This window comes from Polypterus senegalus, chromosome 5 (assembly GCF_016835505.1).
Source record: "Polypterus senegalus isolate Bchr_013 chromosome 5, ASM1683550v1, whole genome shotgun sequence".
Classification (NCBI taxonomy): domain Eukaryota; kingdom Metazoa; phylum Chordata; class Cladistia; order Polypteriformes; family Polypteridae; genus Polypterus; species Polypterus senegalus.
In genome coordinates, this window is record NC_053158.1 from 57225475 (window position 1) to 57242524 (window position 17050).

A 17050-nucleotide genomic window follows, 5' to 3' on the forward strand; every position below is an offset into this window, starting at 1 on the left:
CAGCACAGCACCACAGGCTGCTGGGAATGATGCCTTTAAAAAGCATGCTCTTCTGAACTCTAAAGACAGTTACTTAAAACAAATTAGTTGTCAAAACTAATACAACATAGTGCATGGAGGCTTTCTGTAATAATTATGCTCCCACCGAATGGGCTAAATCTTAATGCAAGAAAGTAAAAAAATATTGAGAAAGCTTTAAGCAGCTTTGAACAAAGAAAATGCTGTCAGAAATGTGAATATTTTTATTAAGGCTAACATTATGTAGAAGCTTATTATGTATACAATCCATTAAACTATTGGGTAAAAATGTTAAACTATAACACAACCTTAAATAAAATGTTAATATATTTAACATTTAACACCAATTAATAAAACAACATTTTTGAAAGCATATAAGGAATATGTTACTATCAATCAATCCATACAGTGTCTATAAAAAAAAAAATCACCCACTTTTAATGGGTGTTGTAAATTAAGGCAGATTTAATTTGGCTTTTCTGCACCAATCAACAGATAAAAAGAGTCTTTAATGTCAAAGTGAAAACAGATCTCTGCAAAGTGATCAGAATTAATTACAAATATAAAACACAAAAGTATTTACCCTTTCTAATATGACACATCTAAATCATCACTGGTGCAGCCAACTGGGTTTAGGAGTCACAAAATGATTTTAATGAAGATCACCTGTCAGCTTCAGTTGATTGACGCATAAAGGCACCTTATCAGGAAGGAGCAACTTGTGGGGAGTCAGTATGGTGGCCTAACCTATATAATGAAGACAAAAGAACACTCCATCAAACTCTGTGAAAAAGTGATTGAAAAGCACCAGTCAGGGGATGGATGGAAGAAAATATCCAAGTCACTGAATATCCCTTGGAGTTCAATTAACACTATTTCTGTTGAGTGAAGTGGAGTTTTAGAGTGGAAATAATGGATCGTTGTTTGGAACACACGCATTTCATGTCTGTTCCGTTTCTACAGTAATCTGTGTAAACACATTGTTAAAACAGAAACATTTTTTATATTCTACTAGTAGATAACAAAATGTAGGCCTAAACTATATAATATATGAAGCCTGAAGTCCAAATTTCAAAGAAATATTTTCACAGAAGGTACAAATCTAACACAACAATTGCGCTTTTATTCAAAACTTTAACTGCAGAAACAAAAAGCCGCCTTAACAAGTGACATTGACAGTAATTTATTATGACTGTCTCCGTGGCGTAATAGAATCAGCAGCTGACTGAGACTCAGAAGGTCCTGAGTTTGATCCTGCCCCATTCCCTTTTGAGAAGTAAACTGCTCTTAGTCTTACTATTTTAGACTAAAACATACATTTGATTTCAGTCTGTAACAATATGTAATTTATGATACTTGTAAAGGTTAGCTTTGTTTTTTGCCAAATAAATAACATTCGACGTTTTGAAGAAATCATTTTATGACACGATTTACCTTTATTTATTTACTTACTTCCGACAGCCTAAAGTCACAAGTAGTGTGCAGAGGGCATGCTCAAAAAATACATGTGTAATGCCATGAAAAAAGTGCCTGCTGACACTTCAGTATGCAAGCAAAGGTATGTGCATTCTTGCTCCTATGTAGAAGGGAGCTGAGTTTACCTCTGTTACAGCGCGTCTATGTGAAAAGATGCGGGGGTGTGGTGTGTTTGGGCTCGTGAACGCGGCTGAGATAATAAAACTGACAAAAAAAAAACAAAGCTAACCTTTACAAGTATCATAAATTACATTGGCTGTTACAGACTGAAATCAAATGTATGTTTTTATTCTAAAATAGTAAGACTAAGAGCAGTTTACTTCTCAAAAGGGAATGGGGCAGGATCAAACTCAGGACCTTCTGAGTCTCAGTCAGCTGCTGATTCTATTACGCCACGGAGACAGTCATAATAAATTACTGTCAATGTCACTTGTTAAGGCGGCTTTTTGTTTCTGCAGTTATATTTTTGAATAAAAGCGCAATTGTTGTGTTAGATTTGTACCTTCTGTGAAAATATTTCTTTGATATTTGGACTTCAGGCTTCATACATTATATAGTTTATGCCTACATTTTGTCATCTACTAGTAGAATATAAAAAACGTTTCTGTTTTAACAATGTGTTTACACAGATTACTGTAGAAACGGAACAGACATGAAATGCGTGTGTTCCAAACAACGATCTATTATTTCCACTCTAAAACTCCACATAACTCCCAGAAAATCAATCAAGGCATGAGTTGGGAGAAGTTTGTGCACGTTCTAAGTTGGTGGGGGGATGGAATAGCCGGCTACTTGCAGCTTTTCTTTTATCAGCACACTTAGATTAACAAAAGACGCTGGTGGAGAGGTGAGAACGATTTTAAGAAGCGATTTAAGGTGGGACGGATTTACAAGTTTTTTCGTAGGCTCTGGTAATTTTAGTGTTAAATCCTTAAATCTTCGTTTTTAAGAAATGGAAAGAGTATGACAGAGCAGTAAATGTGCCTAGTCACAAATGTGCCAGCCACAAAAAGTGAGTGATTGTACAAGAAAAGGATAAAGTGAGAGAGACCACCAAGATACCTGTGAGAAATCTGAAGTAGGTATAAGCTACAGCAGATAGGATTGGAGAGACTGTGCAAACAACAACTGTTGCTCAAGTACTTCACCAGTCACAGCTTTTTAGGAGAGTGGCAAAGAGGAAGCTACAGGTTAAAAAAAAAAGCACATGACATTTCCGCTAGCATTCACTGGAAGGCACATAGGACATTCTGAAGTCCGCTGAAAGAAAATTCTATGATCTGATGAGAGCAAAAACTGAGCAAATTGGCCTTCAGACTAAACACCATGTTTCACCTAAGCCAAACACTGCACGTTGTCAAAAACATACTATTCCCACCATGAAGTATAGTGTTGGCAGCATCAAGCTGTGGTTGGTGCTTCCCTGGAGCAGGCCATGGAAAGCTTGTAGACGTAGAGAATAAAATGAATGTAGAAAAATATGGGGAAATCTGATGCAGTTTGCAAGAAACCTTGGGAGATGTGTTTTCCAGTAAGACAACAGGACCATGCATAAAGCCAAAGCTACATTGGAATTGCTAATAAAGAAAAATGTTAATGTTCTGGAGAGGCAGAGTCAGTGTCCAGATGTCAGTCTAACTTAGAATTTGTATCTGGACTTGGGAAAGGCTGTTCACTCACGACACCCATACAATCTGACATAGCTTGCAAAGAAAAATCAGGAAAATTGCAGTGTCCAGATATGCCATGCTGTCAGAGACCTGTGTACACGGACTCAATGCTGTCATGGCTGCAAAAGGTGCATCTACTTAATACTGACTTTGAAAAATGGAAATGTGATCAATTATTTTGTGTTTTAGATTTGTGATTAATATAGTGATAGATTAATATAGTGGTGCAGTAAGAATTATGTCACTGGACTTCTCTAGCACCTTCAACACCATCTAACCTCTGCTGCTTAGGGACAAACTGACAGAGATAGGAGTAGATTCATACCTGGTGGTATGGGTTGTGAACTATCTTACAGACAGACCTCAGTATGTGTGTCTCGGGAACTGCACGTCTGACATTGTGAACAGCAACACAGGAGCACCGCAGGGGACTGTACTTTCTCCGGTCCTGTTCAGCCTATATACATCAGACTTCTAATACAACTCAGAGTCCTGCCACGTGCAAAAGTTCGCTGATGACACTGGTATCGTGGGCTGCATCAGGAGTGGGTAGGAGGAGGAGTATAGGAACCTAATCAAAGACTTTGTTAATTGGTGCGACTCAAACCACCTACAACTGAACACCAGCAAAACCAAAGAACTGGTGGTGGATTTTAGGAGGCCCAGGCCCCTCATGAACCCCGTGATCATCAGAGGTGACTGTGTGCAGAGGGTGCAGACCTATAAATACCTGAGAGTGCAGCTGGATGATAAATTGGACTGGACTGCCAATACTGATGCTCTGTTCAAGAGAGGACAGAGCTGACTATACTTCCTTAGAAGGCTGGTGTCTTTCAACATCTGCAATAAGATGCTGCAGATGCTCTATCAGACGGTTGTGGCGAGTGCCCTCTTGTACGCAATGGTGTGCTGGGGAGGCAGCATAAAGAAGAGGAACGCCTCACGCCTGGACAAACTGGTGAGGAAGACAGGCTCTATTGTAGGCACGGAGCTGGACAGTTTGACATCTATGGCAGAGCGACGGGCGCTGAGCAGGCTCCTGTCAATCATGGAGGATCCACTGCATCCACTGAACAGTATCATCTCCAGACAGAGGAGCAGCTTCGGCGACAGACTGCTGTCACTGTCCTGCTCCACTGACAGACTGAGGAGATCGTTCCTCCCCTACACTATGCGACTCTTTAATTCTACCCGGGAGGGTAAACGTTAACATCATGCAAAGTTGTTGACTGTTATACCTGCCTTGCACTCTCCACTTTGCATTTTTTAACTTGCACTGCATTTTTATCATTCTTTAATTAATATTGTTTTTATCAGTATGCTGCTGCTGGAGTATGTGAATTTCCCCTTGGGGATTAATAAAGTATCTATCTATCTATCTATCTATCTATCTATCTATCTATCTATCTATCTATCTATCTATCTATCTATCTATCTATCTATCTATCTATCTATCTATCTATCTCGACCTTTGCAGAAATCTGTTTTCACTTTGAGATTAAAGATAATTTTCTGTTGATCGCTATAGAAAAAAAATACTAAATCCACTTTGGTTAAATGCTGCAAGAAATAAAATGCGAAATTTTACCTAAGGTGTAAATACTTCTTATAGGCTCTGTATGTTGTCTAAATTTGTTTAATCCATCTCAGGGACACAGAGAGCTTTTTCCCATCTCAGAAGCTTTGGGTGTAAGGCAGGAACTAACCAGGGATAGCTGAACAGTCTATCACAGGCTACACACATAATCAAACAAAATCTAATAAATATAATATACATTTTTGGGACCAGAGACGTAAATAGATAAACCCTTGTGAAAGCTGGATAGTGTGTAAATCTGCCATAGAGATACAATCCAAAACAGGTATCCAAATGAGCTCCCTTGCCATGCGGAAATGGCAATTTTTAGATCAGTGCAACCAGTCTACACATAAAAGTAATTTATGCCTTCCTTATTTTATGTATCTGTTTACATTTTCTGATTTTTAAGGCTGGCCCTTCAAGTTTTCTATCCAGCTCAGTGGTGAAAAAACATTTAGTAAAAAGTCTGAAAAACCCTCTTCTACATCAAAAATACAGGCACTTTCAAAATCTTTCCTTAAAGCAGATGTACAGGTTCACTTGCTATAATGTTCAATGTGTGAATTATTTTGTCAATGTCCCTGACATTTGTCATATGTATGGAGTTTTCTGAATCTTTTGTAAAATGAGATTTGATAATTTATTGTCATAATTAAGTATATTTTGGGCCCTCAAAGGCCACCAGTGTTTATTTCTGTTGTTAGGTCCATTTCCAGCATTGCTAGGGGTGTAGCCTCTGAGGTTGGTACCCATGAGTAATCAATGCAACAGGACAAAAAAGATGGCTATGAGTGTAAATCCATATAAATCTGTGATACCAAATCTCTAAAGTATTCAAAGTTTATCTTTGTGCTCTTTTCTCATATGTGCTTTCAGTTTTAACCCTCTTGTTTTCTTGACCATAATTATTGTCTCTCGTATTGGTCTTCAGTTTTGTTTTGCTTCATATTTTTTATTTTATTTTTTATTTTTTTATGCGCATCATCCAGTTTTTCCTCAAAAAGTTCATCTGACAGAACAATTTGCAGTGCCTCTTGTATGTAGGCAGTTTGGTGTCAAAGTGCAACTTTTTGCTGGCATCAAGCAAACAATGACTGCAATCATTCTTCTTTTTACATTACCTTATTCATGCAAAAAAAGTGTAGCTAAAGCAGCATATACTGCACTTTATTGAATATGGCTTGTAATGTGGCCAGAAAGGCAGACCAGTGTATGCAGACAAAAGGTTGGGGTGCTAGCAGGGTCACTCCTCTTAATTAGAACAAAAATAACATGCTCAGTGGCCTGTAAGCAAGAAAACAAAGCAGCTTCAGTCAGCCTTCAACAACAAAAGAGTTGGAGATCTGTCCTTCTAGAATGCAAGGTCAACATGTGACATCACCTTCTGGGAATGGCTCTGTTTTACATTGTCTGTGCTGGAAGGGTAGGGCCTTCTTGGGGGCACTGTGGGTGTATCTAGAGATCCTCCTTGACTGGCTTTCAATGCTTACCCCTCTTGTTCCAGGGTAGAACTGTTTACCTCTTCAGAGCCCAGAAGGTTGTCCCAAGGCACACATGTGTGGCAGGCTGTATTGTTTTGGTATGTTGTGCTTTTATACTATAAGCTAGTACTATGATATTAATGTTGGATGTTGGACTTTTTAGATGATGGTTTGGAAGAGCTAGTTGTCTATGAGGGCTACATCTGCAAGAGATGCCAGTTGATCCAGCACCTAGAGCTCAGGGTCGCTGAACTGGAGGAGGAGTTGGCTGACCTGCATTGTAATAGAGAATTGGCGCACTTGGCCCAGGTGTCCTTTAGAGAGATAGTGTGCACCCCAAGGTGGCACAGGAGGAGATTCCAGACCAGACGGGTAGAAATAGGTGGGTCACGGTCACAAGGCATAAGGTAAAGGGTGCACACTGTCCGGGGGCATCAACCCCAGAATTAGAAGTGTCTAACCATTATCATGTCCTTGTGGAGCTGGATGATGTCTCTGATAATTCTGAGGTGGTAGGCAGGTAACCAGTTCCCAAAAAGAGAGTGGTAGTGATAGTTGGGAATTCAATTATTACAGGGATTGAAGCACAGGTGTGCTCCAGAAAGAGAGAGTCTCACACGGTGTGTTGTCTTCGAGGAGCACAAGTGGGTGTCCTCCCTGGAAGGGTGGATAGGCTCTTGGCCAGAGCGGGGGTGGATCCAGTTGTCATTGTCCATGTTGGAACAAATGACTTACATAAGGGTAGTCTGTCATTTCTGCGATCCAAATTCAAAGAGTTAGGTGCCAAGCTGAGGAGCAGAACTGACAAGGTAGTCTTCTCCGAAGTTCTGACTGTGCCACTTGCCAGTCCTAGTAAGACTGAGGAGATTAGAAGGCTTAACGCGTGGCTCAAATCTTGGTGCAGGCTAGAAGAGTATAGGTCTATGGGGCATTGGGACTCCTTTTGGAACAGATGGGACCTGTTCCGCCGTGATGGTTTACATCTGAACTGGAGGGGCACCAATGTATTGGGAAGGCATATGTGTAGACTAGTCGAGGATTGTTTAAATAAGCTGAAATCAAACAAATCACCAGGACCAGATAATATTTATCCTCGTGTTCTTAAGGAGGTTAGTGAGTACATATATAAACCCTTGAGACATATTTTTAGGAAGTCATTGCGCACTGGAGAGATTCAGAAGGACTGGAAAATAGAAATTATTATCCCATTATATAAAAGGGGTGACAGGGCAGATCCAGGCAAATATAAGCCAGCAAGCTTAACATTCATCACAGGAAAATTAATGGAAGGAATTATTAAGAATAAGATTGAGCAACACCTGGCAAGGACATGCATTATTCTGAACAGTCAGCATTGGTACAGAAAATTAAGGTCATGTTTTACTAACATGTTGGAATTCTATGAAGAGGCAGCAAAAGGATACAATCAAAGTAGAGCTTATGATATTACTTATCAGGACTTTTAGAAAACATTTGATAAGGTGGCACATGAGAGGTTGGGCATCAAATTAAATGAAGTGGGAGTTCAGGGTGATGTTTTTAGATGGGTGCAGAATTGGCTCAGACACAGGAAACAGAGGGTGATGGTGCAAGGAACCTCATTAGAACTGGCCGATGTTAAGAGTGGTGTTCCACAATGCTAGGGCCACTGCTATTTTTAATATATATAAATGATTTAGATAGGAATATAAGTAACAAGCTGGTTAAGATTGCAGATGATACCAAGATAGGTGGATTAGCAGATAATTTGGAATCCGTTATATCATTACAGAAGGACTTGGATAGCATACAGGCTTGGGCAGATTTGTGGCAGATAAAATTTAATGTCAGTTAATGTAAAGTATTACACATAAGAAGTAAAAATGTTTGGTTTGAATACACAATAGGCTGTCGGAAAATCAAGAGCACACCTTATGAGAAGGATTTAGGAGTCTGTGGAAGGTGGCTGGGGGCTGTGCCCAGCCGTGACGCCGAGAAAGACCAAGAGAAGGGACTATGCCTCCCCCAGACCACGAGAGGGCAGCTGACCTGGTTTGTATGGGGGCCACGGGAACTGAGCTTGGAGGCTCAACCCTATAGGGGCCCGTGGCCCGCCAGGCGGCGCCCAGAAGACAATGAAGCCCTGGATGTCAGCAATTCTGCCACACCCGGAGGTGCTGGCGGAAGTATTACCAGAGACATCCGGAGTACTTCTGGTGTGGCGGAAGTGCTGCTTGATGTTCATCAGGAGGCACCTGGAGCACGTTCTGGTGGGCATAAAAGAGGCCGCCTCCCTCCAGTATGAGCTGGAGTCTGGTGGAAGAGGATGAAGCTCGGAGGAGAGGAGTGGAGGCGGCGAAGACAGGGCTTTGGAGAAGCCCGGACTTGAAGGTGTGTGATGCAGGGGCACTGCAATAGTACTGTAAATAAAATGTGTGTGGTGTTTGGAACATTGGTCTGCCTGTCTGTGCCGAGGCTGATCTTCCAAAGAGTCATAGTGGACTCTAAGCTATCGACACCCCAACAGTGTTCAGAAGCCATTAAGAAGGCTAACAGAATGTTAAGTTATATAGCACAATGTGTGGAGTACAAGTACAAGGAGGTTCTGCTCAACCTTTACAATGCACTGGTGAGGCCTCATCTACAGTACTGTGTGCAGTTTTGGTCTCCAGGCTGCAAAAAGGACATTGCAGTGCTAGAAGGTCCAGCGAACAGTAGGCTGATTCCAGGGCTACAGGGGTTGAATTATGAAGAAAGATTAAAAGAGCTGAGCCTTTACAGTTTAAGCAAAAGAAGATTAAGAGGTGACATGATTGAAGTTTTTAAAATTATGAAGGGAATTAGTACAGTGGATCAAGACTGTTATTTTAAAATGAGTTCATCAAGAACATGGGGACACAGTTGGAAACTTTGCACAAACATTATAAAGTTTTTCTTTACTCAAAGAACAACACTTGGAATAAGCTATCAAGTAGTGTGGTAGGCAGTAAGACATTAGGGACTTTCAAAACTCGACTTGATGTTTTTTTGGAAGAAATAAGTGGATAGGACTGGCGAGCTTTGTTGGGCTGAATGGCCTGTTCTTGTCTAGAGTGTTCTAATGTTTTTCTTTTTCTTTTTCAGTCTACACAATATGAAATTGATCTTGAACTTGCATCATTTTAGTAATAGGAGGGAATTGTAAATTTCACACTTTGTATAAAATAATTAGCAATTTTAAAATAAAATTTCACACAAATGCAGTAAACTGCCTTACATTAATAAGCTGGTTGCAATTAAACTGAGTGGCCTGAATTGGTACTCAGAAGGATGCTTTATTTTGGCCATAATGCCTGCATTATTTATTTTCCAGAAATTAATATGATGAAGATTGACTACTGAATTTTACTTCCTTTAATCCAGCAAGAAGATTCAAATAAAGAAGGTATCATTTAAGTCAAAACATACATTGTTGCAAACCTTTAGAGAATCCTATTGTGTTTGGGTCCTAGGGTGACCCTGTTTTACTTTACTTTACTGCATGTCCCTAATCCCATCTGTATTCTTACCAGCCTGGCCACTAAAAGGGTTGACTGCTACTGTAGTTAAGTACCAGAACCGGAAAAGGCAGGAGAAAATGTTACACATTTATTCATGTGTTACAGAAAATATGGCAAAAATATAAGCAAAGTACAAATGCCAGCTAGCATAGGGTGCAAGGCAGGAACAAACCTTGGACAGGGTGCCAGTCCATCGTTGGGCCACAAAGATATTGTTTTAGAGATGTAGATGTGTATATGTACTGTGTATATTGCATGATGTTCCTCTATTTATGTTGATAGCATTATGCTTTGTGTTTGTGTCGCATTTAATTTTGCTTATTATATGTATTATAGTATTTTCTGCTTTGTAAAAATGAAATTATTTTATTTGAAAAGTGCACACAAATTACATTTTTTCAAGTTAACCAAAAAAGCAGACTGACAATTTTACCCATCCCTGGATAGAAGGCAACCCAGCTCAAACCAACATTTCCTGCAAAAGTCAGTGGACAGATTGTGCCTTTTCTTCATTACTCTAACAACCTAACTTACAGTATATGAATGATGAACTGATCTATAGATGCTGTTTTTATTGTGCTTTATGGTTAAAACTTAACAATATTTAGATTAACACTAACAGAGCAAGGAAATGACCTACCATGGAGAATGCTTAGCGTCGGCTATTATGCTGTCATATTTTAGAGTAAAATCTTGCACATACTGTATCTTTTATGGCTGTGACTGAAATAAAAATCTTAACCTAAAATTCTATTAACATTTAAAAGCTGTATATATCTTTTAAATCGTAAAGGTTATTTATTAATGAAAAATAGAGTTCATTTTATATTATGAAAAAATCAATACATTTTAGATTAAAAATAACAATATATGGTAACTAACAGGCAAAGTGTGCATATTTACTTAAATGTCATGTGCTTTGTTTTGTGGTGTTCATAATTAATATTTTATTTATTTATTTATTTATCTATCTATCTATCTATCTTCTTTTTGTTAAAGGCAGTGGATTTCTGAATGCATTTATGTGTCACACTTCTCCTAGCCTGAGGGTTTTATAAAACTGAAGTGGATATTATTGAGCTAGGAATCTAAATAATCCTTCCAGCTACAAAGAAAATAAAGATTGATTACAACAATATAGATATTTAAGATGTAAATCTGTACAATCAAATACAGACTCAAACTGGATTGATGGACAGCTTTTAAAAAAGAAAACAAATAAATCCCCATTACCTTCCTGTGTTTCAACAGATCATCACAGCTCTACCGTTTCTTTTCGACTTGACAGTGATAGCAAATCTGTTTAGCTATTTTTAGAAAAGCCTCAATATGTGAAAAGCAACACAGCTACATTAAATACTTTTTACTTTCCCACTGTACAATTTTATGGTTGGCTGACTGCTCTGAATGTTGACTTATTTCCAGTATTAATATAATTTTCGTTTTTTCCCCCACAAAATCTATTTTTCTTTCTTTTTCAGAAAAGAATTATTAATGATTACCAGCAGCTCCTTTGATATGTGTGTGTTTTTATGATGTCTGTGTCAGCAGTTAGTAATTTGCTGTAGACCACAATTTCATTTTTAAGCTGTAAGTTGTGATGTTAAATTTAAAGCCATACCAATACAAAGATTATGAGGTTTGAGTTCATCTGCATTTAATCACTTTTGCTGCAGGTATGACAGGGATTGCCCCACAATATTTTAAGCTGAACATTTTAAAAAATGAACCACTTTGCGTTTCTGAAAGATAAAGTGTACTATTTTGAGATCTAATATTTGTTTTTGGATTTACAGTGGTTTCCCACTGTTTAAACTGCCAGATTTAAAAAATAAATAAATAAATGGGGACAAGTAAAAAAACACTTGACTAAACAGGATTTACTAAGTGACACCCACAAAGAAAACAGCAGATCATTGAGAAAAGGAAACAGGCTATGTTCACAAATAGAGAAACGACATTAGCTCTGATTAAGTACAAATGTTTTTTATTATGTGCTCTGGCTATGATGGGTGAGTAATGTACTTCCACATTTTGGAGTTTTATTTGTTTTTGCTTGATGTACTCCTACCAGCACTCAAGTAGTGTGGGTGGTAGAGAAAAACACAAAAAAATACATGTTTGACAAAATCTTTGGTACTACTTCATTGGAATGGCTCCTGAGCAGTCAAAAAAAGTCACCAAGGTACAAACACTTCCAGTATGTAAGAAAAAAAAGAATCATGTCAGACTTGGGAATTATACTGCAGGAAACTCTCCCGTAACACATTTTCACTTATAACTTTACAAAAGCAATTCACCACCCGTCTAGCTCTTCTATTAATCCTATACACATTTTGCGGCTACGTTCAGGCCAAATCATAAAAGAGTTGATCTAGAATTATTATGCTGTGACCTGCCTATTAGTTTCCTGCCAAAAAGCCATTAACAAAAAAAGTGTTCAGGGGTACGAAACTCTAGTCTGTCCTCTATAAATTTTGGCCAAAAAATACATGAACAATATAGATCTCAGCAGTAAAATAAAACGAACAATGGAATAATACACTCCAATTTTAAATTGGATAGCAGGCACACCCAAAGCAGAAATAACAGCCTAAGATTCTTAAGCCATAAAATGAGAAACTACAAAGCAAAAAATGTCTTGAAGATTCAGTGTATTGAAATGTAAATGTATGCCATCAGTTAATATTATCTTTATGAACCAACACAAGCTAATGACCAAAAAACATTTAAAAAGTCATTTTGAAAGGATGAATAGTCTTCTGTTCTAGATGTTGCAACATCCATTCCTAGCTACAGTAGTTTCACATTTTCTTCACTGGTGAATTCTTACTTACTTGATCATTCCATTCAGTTTCATAGCTTGTCCCTGCTCTCAGTTTGCCGTCTTTGACATATCCAACCAAACATTTCCTATAAAATGTAAACATTTTCATATCTACTTAATTCAGGGTCATGATATGCAGGAAACCATCCCAAAAGCATTGTGAAAAAGGCAGAAACGAGCCCTGGGTAGGACATTAACCCATTACAAGCCCCATACAACCACATATCCACACAAGGCAAAACTGGAATCAGCAGTCACATCTTTGTGAATGTGGAACAAAAGCGAGTGTACATTGCAGGAATATTATTTGGCTGAGGCCTTTATCCAAGGTGACTTTCAACATTTGAGTGTGTAATAAGAATAAAGATGCTGGAATACTCAAAGAGAGTTGGGGAATTTTCCTGTATAATGTCCGATTGACAATATGAAAAAAATGAGGCCAAAAGAATCAAAAAGTTTTTTGTTTTTTTTTGCTTTCTTTTTTTTTTATTTATTAATTTTATTACAATCAATACATAGCAATCAAGTTTTTACAAAAAAAAGAATTATGCTAAGAGCAGATCGATCCCCACCCTTGAGAGAGAGAGCAAGCCAAACGGTGTAAAATTTAAGGCTTTTAAAAATACCTAAATCAACAAATTCTCTGTGCTTTATAAAATCATTTCAAAATATTACTGATTAGATCCTGCCATGTTTTGAAAAAAGTCTGCACAGATCCTCTAACTGAGTATTTGATTTTTTCCAATTTTAAATAATATAACACATCGGTTTCCCACTGACTTAAAAGAGGAGATTTTGGGTTCTTCCAGTTTATCAGAATAAGTCTGCGTGCCAACAGTGTAGTGAATGCAATCACAATTTGTTTGTCTTTTTCCACTTTAAGCCCCTCTGGAAGAACCCCAAACACAGCTGTTAATGGGTTAGGAGGGATTGTGAGTCCAAGACTGTCTGAGAGGTAATTAAAAATTTTTGTCCAGAATAATGTTAATTTGGAGCAGGCCCAGAACATGTGACCTAGTGAGGCTGGGGCTTGGTTGCAACGTTCACAGGTTGGATCATGCCCTGGAAACATTTTGGAGAGTTTTAGTCGAGACAGATGTGCTCGATATATAATTTTGAGTTGTATAATTGTATGCTTTGCGCATATGGAGCTTGAGTGAATTTTCTGCATTGCTACTTTCCACTCCTTTTCTGATATATTAATTGAGAGGTCATTTTCCCAGTGTCGAAAGAATCAAAAAGTTGAAACAATCGACAAGACTTATTGGATACAATGGAGTTTATATAGCAGAAAATGGTGGAAGGAAATGGTCATGACAGGAAATGAGAAAATGGAAGTGACTTCATTAGGGATGGCCGGAAGTGACGTCATCGGAGTTGGCCGGAAATGGTGTCTTTGCGACAGAGCCGGAAGTGACATCATCAGAGATGGCCGGAAGTGACACCATTGTGGTGGAACCGAAGGTGATGTCATCGATGGATGGGATCGTGGCCATTTTGAGAACCCGGAAGTATGGTAGGTGAAATATTGTTTTTCTTCTTTGTTTCTGTAGATGGAGAGAGAGACATTAGTACTTATAATCAACCCTTTATCTTGCGAAATATCACTCACCTTAAGACTTGTTGGCTGCTTCCTAAATGCACATGTGTGACAAGTGATAAAATTGGTTACATTCCATTTTGTGTTTTGCAGTTGAAGCATAGACTGGTGAAGTAACTTGCTCATGGTCAAACAGAGTTTGTATTGGGATTTGAACCTACAGTCTCGTGTCTGAAGTCCAAAGCCTTAACCACTACACTACACTGCCTTCCATCATTCAGTAAAATTTAAACAGATATGGGTACAATGTGCAAACCCCTTTGTTCTGGCAGTTATAAAATCCATTCCTAGCTACAGTAGTTTCATGTTTTCTTTACTGAACAAACTGTACATAATATTTCAAATCAGGATTTTGGATTCATTGGGCTATACTATAGAATAATTAATGACTCTAAATTGGTCCAGTACAACTGAATGTGAATATATTCCAGAGTCGGCTCGTGATAAATTGTTCAGGTCTCGTTCAAGTCTTTCCCCAATGCTCCTGCAACAGGTTCTAACTCTCCATGACACAGTAATTGGAATAAGTGAGCTCAGAAATTGGATGATCTTTACATGATTTTAGGATGCATGATCAATACTTCAAAAGCCCTAGAAATCAGCAGGAAAGATGTCAAAAGTACATCTTGTAAGACCGTTTATTAGCTTCAATATGGCTAAATGGCTGTAATACAAAATGAAAGGTATTGTGAAATGGCAAACTTTAAAAGTTTATCCTGTGTGACAGGCACCTGGCGTCCATGCCCAGTCGGGACGCCCCTGCACACTGTATTCAGGGGGAGCAGCCCTGGACAGTGCAATACCTCCCCCTGGACGCTAGATGGCCGCCCCCCTGGCCTGGTGAAGTGCCTCAGTTTCCCACAGGGCTCCCTGGGAATTGGAGTTGGGGGCAGCCCTGTTGGGTCACGCACGTACCGCCAGGGGGTGCTGTATTTGGGTCTCCTAAGCCCGTATGGGCAGCAGCTTCATCACACCTGGAAGTGCCGCCAGATCTTGGTGATCAAACACCTGGAGCACTTCCAGGTGACCTATAAAAGGAGCCAGTGTCCACCACTCATCGGCCAGAGTCGGGTGGAGGAAGACAAGGTTGTGAGGGAGGAGTGGTGGTGCCAAGGAGGAGTGTTTGTGATTGTGCTGCACTGGTGGTCACTGGTGCTTGGGACTGTGTTATGGCTGGGGGATTACGGGGAAGACGTGCCCTCCAGCTGAAGAAGAATAAAACAGCATTTTATTTTACACGTGCCTCCAGTGTCCAATCTGTGTCGGGTCAGGTGCTATATAGTGCCGTTTACCTCTGTTTAAGATGCATTTTTTCTGAAGTCCGGAGTGGCAGTTGAAAGAGTTATTAAATATGGGGAATTTTATTAGGATTCACTTAGATAATCTGTTGTCACACAGATGCGCATGGAAGGCAGTTAAAGTTAATTCAATGCCAGACCAGGGGGTGGCAGAATGTACTGACCCTTTCTTTCTTTCCACTCCAGACCGATTACGGGAAATTCCGCCTGGTTCTGAGGACGTCACTTCTGGCTATCACCCTGAGGACGTCACTTCCAGTTCTGGGCCTGATGATGTCACATCTAGTTCTGGCCCTGATGACGTCACTTCCAGATCTGACCCTGATGATGTCACTTCCTATGCTCTCCTTTAAAACCGCCATCTTTTCCTCATCAAAACAGTTCTGTTCTGGACTCAAATCTTTACTCATATGTACACAACACTTAATTCTTTTGCAGCCAGGAAATAATTTTGCTGCCCTAACTCTTTTTGTGGCTCACTTGTCTCATCTTTGACACGGTATAAAGCAAAGTTAATATTTTCTAATATTATGTTTTGTACTGTATTTATAGTGGAATAGTTTTGTTTTTCATGTTCTCGCCATTTTATGTGTTGCAATGACACAACAGTCTGTTGTTAGGGGTGTGTCTCCTGAAAGATGTGTGCCATGATGTCGCAAACATGATAATTTAAAAGCCAGTATTGTGGTTAAACCAATGTCCAAAATTGTGGATACATGCTTAAGAAGATTTATGGTTCTCTTTAGTTAAACAGTACATGGTTGTGACTTCTTGAAAAATACTTTTGCCTTTGATTCATCTTAGATTAGGGATGTCAAACTCAGTTTTATTGAGGGCCAAATATAACACTATATGTGTGCTGTCCCACCACAGGAACATTTTTTCAGGAGCCAGGGACTTTTTAGAAACTTAGGAGCTTTTCTAGCATTCCCAACACAGGAACTCTGGCCGTTTGTACTTCCAGGTAGGTAGTTTCTGCTACTTTTTCTAGCTCCTACTCCAGGGTATGAACTTTTTGTTCAATCAGAAACTATTGTGGGTGGGACTCAAGTCATAAATTGTGCTGATTAGTTGACCATAAGAACTGGTCAACATCTTAAAAATCTGATAGTAGTTTGGACTTTGAAGATGGAGGTGAATACAGCAAAATAGACAGAGGTTCAGGCTTTATTACATTTATTTGGGGAGTCATCCATCCGAAATGATTAAAATTTTCATCATGTTTGGCTGAACTAGGGATTAACCACAGCACAAAGCAGTGTCATGAAAAACTGAAAAACCTAGTACAAGACTACAAAAAAATTAAAGACTATCATTGTAAAACTGGTTCTGACAGGAAAAAAAAAACTTTGCACCACATTATTCTTCATAGCGACCTCCCTGATGTGCCGCTCTAAACAGTGCACTGCATTAAAGCAATAGCCTCCCTCATGAGGTTACGATCAAAGCAAAAAGGGGAAGGACCCCCTATGAAGTCCCAAGTGCATCACACTTAGTACCAAAATCATTCTTCTCTGCACGTCACATATTTTGCGTAAAGGTTACAGTTCCTGTTGTGCTGTGATAACACAACACACAAAAGA